The following is a 6,037-nucleotide window of genomic DNA, read 5'->3' as shown; positions in this document are numbered from 1 at the left end:
CACGAAACCTTTGTCCCCCAACCACTGGAGCACAAGCTGTGCTTAATATAATGTGTACAAATTTTATACTTATTATGTCATAACGAACATAATAAAAATAAACGAGAGGCGAGGTTCGAACCTCAGACCTCTTGTACACGAACTGTACACTCAACCACTCGAGCACGGCTGCTCACGTTATTATCCATACAAATCCTTTTATTTAAACCAACTGTTTCAACTGTTTAAACAATTCGGCCCAAAACATCCAAGACTGTTGCAGAAACCCAGCCCAATGTATCCAAAACTGTTACAGAAATCCAGCCCAACTCATCCAAAACTGTTTCAGAAACTCGGCCCATCATGTCCAAAACTGTTTCTGAAACTCGGCCCATCAGGCCTCCACCCACAGCTACAGTGATGCCTTGATCCGAGACAGGCCCAAGTACGGCCCACTTGTGTCACGGCTTATCCCTTCCGTGATTTACGGCAGTCAAATCTGCTTTCGGCTACAGCTGTCTGCCACAGCGCCTCGAGATTCCCTCGGTCCCCTTACACGCTCTCCACGCGCCAACAGCTTTTCCGGGTTTCGGGGCGACTTTAATCCAACGCGTGGATTGAATCTCAGAGATCGTCCATCCAACGGTGGAGATCTGCTCACCTCGTTCTATAAATAGGTGCATCCTGGAGAAAAACTGTTCACACCAAAGAAAAGAAATTTTCCCCAGCCATTCTCTCTCAAACTCTGCAGCCTTCCTCTCGAAACTCAAATCCTTTCTTCATCAATTTCAATCCTTCTCTTCTGATCTTCTCTCCCATCTAGTTGATTCAATCCCATCTTTCCTCTGAACTTTCAGATCTTCAATCTTTTCCTCCAAATCTTCAATCCTTCTTTCTCAGATCTTTTCTTCCATTTGAAGATTCGATCTCATCTTTCCTCTGAGAATCTCAGATCTCCAATCACCAGTTCAACAACTCCAATCCTTCTAACAAAATCTCCCTCAAACACTAAACCATGTATTCCTCGATTTCCACATCCTCTCACCCCATGACCCAAGAGCCACGAACTCTGCAACTAATGGAGCTCCAAACCCCGCAACAAATGGAACCACAACAACAGCAACCAACAGAGGAGGGAGGAAACACCCAAGCAGCTGGAAGTAGTGCCAACATGGATTTCTGGCGAAGCCGTACCAGGTGGATTCCTACTCCAGAACAAATAAGAATCCTCAAGGATCTTTACTATGTCAAGGGATTTAAGTGCCCAACTACAGAGCAGATTCACGAGATCTGTCTCCAGCTGAACCAGTATGGGCATGTTGAGGGTAAGAACATTTACTTTTGGTTCCAGAACGTCAGGGCTCGAGAGAAGCAGATGAATAGGTGTAATCAGGCTGCTCCAGTGCCCATGAGAACTAGTTCTCTTGGTACTGGTAGATCCATTGATCTCAATTTTGGGTCCACTGGTTCTACTGGTGCTGGTGGATCCATCGACATCAATTTTGGGCCAGCTGGTGGATCCATTGACATCAATTTTGGGTCCACTAGTTCTACTGATGATGGTAGATCCATTGATCTCAACTTTGGTTCCACCTATTCTACTGGTAATGAAGGATTTCTTGATTTAAATTCTGTTTCATATTCTTCCTCACACTTCAACACTAATACTAGTACAACTCTTTTGGCACAACAGGAGGACAAACATCCCTGCAACAACGAGGAGGAGATCACCAGGAGGTTCAAACTCTTCCTCTGTTCCCCGTGCACGGCGAGGACGTCTTTGGTAACCTGAAGACTACTTCCGAGGAAGGTAGTGCACATGATTACTATTTCGGTGGCTCAGGCGGTTACAACCGTGGATCTCCAGTTTCTCTTGAGCTCAGCCTCAACCCATCCGGAGCTGCTGACTAGGCTTAGTACAGCATAGTCCTCGTTTTCCTTTTTTTTTTTTTTTTTTTTTTTTTTTTTTTTTCTTTTTTTTTTTTGTAATATAAACTCAATAAGATGGTGTGCATGTTTTCTTTCCTGTTTGTTTAACCAACAACAACACCAAGGATCGAACCTTGGTCACCCAATACTATTTTCAAAACCATAAACAACTCTACTGCACACATCTTTCATAATGATGCAATAAAAACAATCACTCAAAAAGAATCCAACAATCAATTAAGTCGCATCGAGGTCTAGCTAGTATCCTCTGAGTCAAACCAAACACAACAATTTCATCGATAGGATTAGGGATTTATAAAGCTAAACACATCCTGAGTTAGCTAGGAAAAACCCACGTTTTTAGAGTTACTCTTACAACTCTTATAGAATCTCGATAATTCCATCTATCAATTGCTTCAACAAAAACTCACCACAATTCAATCCCTAACATTTAGCGATTCAGAAATCGAATCAAACTCCATATCACATAGTAATTCACTTGAACCACTATGGATACCTAACAAAGTCACTAAAATCAATATCTGAAATTGCGTTTAACTATATCACCTAAAATCAATCACCAAAGGCAAACCCTTGCCTGACTCTAACATGTCCTCCATGCTTCTTCCTGCACCATACATAGGCCTCAAAATTCAATTTCATTCACTTGAACAAAACTATATTCACAAGTCTGCTATAGACATCAGGGAAAAACCCATACTTTTACTCATAACTTTTCCTTCTAAAAGTTCATCACGTAGTGTATATAAAATCACCACACAACCTTCTTAGTCTACACTAAGAATTCAATCTCACACAAGGTCAGCATAATTGCCTCAGAGTCACTTTAATCACGTATCACATGTCAATTACCAAAACTCCACTAAGACGTCTCTTTATAAAACAAGATATCTAATCCTTGATACGTACACCTCATCTAAACATCTGTACGTCCAACTTAAGAAGACAAAATTTATAACAATTCATACTCGTATCCACACTAGGTACGTGCATAGGTCCACACCATGTCTTCAACCAAACACTTCAACAATCAAAAGAACCTCATTTCCATAAAACAATCCTCGTTGACTTAACAGAGTTGAATCAAGAGGTTCCTATTCCTCAAGGATTGTAACTCGCGGCCACTGAACTTATTCCAATACGAACCTACAAGACAACTGTAAGGTTCTAAGTACAACCCCTTCGAATCTCCATCACCTAAGGAGTATAGTATGCTTGGCTAAGACATGTATAACACTTAAAACACAGTATAAGTCAAATACAAATTCATATTAACCAAGTCAATACTATAGGGAAGGTATTCACGTTCCCTAAACGACCTAGCGGCCTAAACAACTCCCAACACTCACGCATACCCAATGACTTAGCCAATACCGAAGAGCACACGATGGGGATCCGCTGCAGACGGGCCATCACTCGGAAGGTATTGACACATCACCAAATATGCACCTTACGCTCTGATACCAAACTGTCACGCCCCGGATTTTGAATGATAAATTCAAATCCGAAACCTGAATAATTACAATTACAAAAAAACCAAATCTCGAAACTTCGAGTTCATTATTACAATTCACTCTCACAATATATTATAAAGCTCAAATGAGCATAACACACCTCACAACTTACAATTGTTGTAAAACTCTAACAATTGCTCTAACCGCACGATCACCGTCCTGGTTCTCCTGTCCTGTAGGATTACCCGCTACACAATTTGAATAGTGTACCGGGAGTTGCAACAACACAAAACCCGGTAAGCTTTTTACAGCCAGTATGAGTAAACAAGAAAGAACTGTTGATTTATTAGATTTCAAGACTACCACAAACCCACGTTACTTTCTCACTCTCATATATATATATAGACACTTATGAGTTACTCTCAATTTAGCTCATAAGATCACTCACTCTCATATATATATGTAGACACTTATGAGTTACTCTCAATTTAGCTCATAAGATCCCTCACTCTCATATATATATATAGACACTTATGAGTTACTCTCAAATTCGCTCATAAGATTTCCCAACATTTGGTAGACAGACTCATATATATATATAGACACTTATGAGTTACTCTCAAATTCGCTCATAAGATTTCCCAACATTTGGTAGACAGACTCATATATATATATAGACCCTTATGAGTTACTCTCAATTTCCCTCATAAGGTTACCATATATATATTGACACTTATGAGTTACTCTCAATTTCACTCATAAGGTCACTCCACATTTGGCAGACAGACTAGAGCTCTAACTGAACGTAACCACTCGTCCGGCCACAGACGTGATTACGATTTAATACTATTAATAACCACCAGCCCGGTACGAGAGCGTGATTCACTAATAGATGCCATGGTCACCTCGTGACCTAGTGATCTCCACAGATCACAACAATTTATTGTTCCTCAACAATAAAACTCAACACCTCTCACAATATATTGTTTCTCAACAATAAACTCAATATCTCTCACAATATATTGTTTCTCAACAATAAACTCAATATCTCTCACAATATATTGTTTCTCAACAATAACTCAACACAACTCCAACAATACATATTATTTCACGTAATAATATATATACAGACATTCACACAGGAATGTCTAGTAACACCAACAATAGTTCATATGATTGCAACAAAATAAAGCAATTAATTGTATTGGGTTCGTAATATGAACCACGTGAGGTTTACTCACCTCGATAATCCCGCTGCGTCTTCAATTCAGCTCAAAATACGATCCACAATCGTCCACCAACTCAAACCGTCAATCACCTAGTCCAATAATGATCTTGACTTAGCCAACAACTCAAATATGTAATTAAACGACGATCCAACGCTCAGATTCAAATTAAACGATGATCCAACGGTCGGATCTGAATTTAATGATGATCCAACGGTCGGATCCTCACGGATCGCCTTTAGGATCATCCTCCAAAATTATCACGAAGATCCAACAGTCAGATCTTCCTGAATCGCTTTTACTAACATCTCCACAAAATTATATGAAAATCCGACGGTCAGATTCTCACGAATCGCCTTCCGAATCACTATTTCTCAATTATACGAAGATCCAACGGTCGGATCTTCGCCCGTGACCTCACAAGGTCACCGGGACAGTCATACGATCAACATATCCAAAATTGAAGCAAAACCGATGGTCAGATCTTCACAGATCGTAAACCGAAGATAAACGTAAAAACGTTAAATAGTAACGTCAAAACGTAAATCCACTATTTATCAACTTTTTCTAACATGACCATGTTATATATCAAAACGCTCGTATGGATGCATAGATCATCGCCTAGATAATGAAAACTCGAAATATGGTCTGATGCGCCGCCACAAGCGGTGGTCAGTGGGCGGTCAACGCGGCGGTCAACGCCGGTCAACCACCTCAGATGGCAAAGTGACCAACTACAAACTGGTTCAAAATGAAAGGGTGGTCGACTTTCATACCTGGAGCTAAGCCTGGTTCGGCCTAGATCGTCCTAGATCAAGCGTTGAAGTTGGATTAATCTCGTGCGTCTGATCAGATTCCAGATTGAATCAGGGACGTCGAAATCTTCAACTCGTGATCTTTCACTCCACACTCCAAATCGTCAAGCAAGGCCTATATGGGGATGATCAGGGGGAAGAGGAGATCACGAAAATGGGGAGGATCGGCCCGTGCAACGCCGGCACGGCTAAGATCCGGTCGGGTCGGTTACTCCGCCTGGGGTCGCTTCGATCCAGCTCTGGGGGCAACGGCGGTGCAAGGCAGCGGCACCAGGCGACTGGGCGGCTTGCGGCGATCACAAGGAGGGCCGGGTCGTGGCCGGAAGACGCCGGAGGACGAAGATGGGTCCGGGTCGGGTCAGTCGGGTCGGCCGCGTGGGAGAGGAGAGAGAACGGAGAAAATGGGGGACTGTTCCGCAAAAAGAAATTGTTTCGTCCTTAAATGAAATTTCTGATTTTTTTTCGATATTTATAGAAAATTCCCAAATTTCAAAAGTTCATAACTTATTCATACGAACTCCGAATATTGCGTTCCACATGTCCACGAACTCGTATCGACGAGCTCTACAACTTTCATGAAGGAAGTATTCCCAAATTTTGAACGTATAAAAAG

Source organism: Rosa rugosa, chromosome 2, assembly GCF_958449725.1.
Source record: "Rosa rugosa chromosome 2, drRosRugo1.1, whole genome shotgun sequence".
Taxonomy (NCBI): domain Eukaryota; kingdom Viridiplantae; phylum Streptophyta; class Magnoliopsida; order Rosales; family Rosaceae; genus Rosa; species Rosa rugosa.
The sequence above is the reverse complement of the archived record's forward strand: the minus strand, read 5'-3'. Positions refer to the sequence as shown.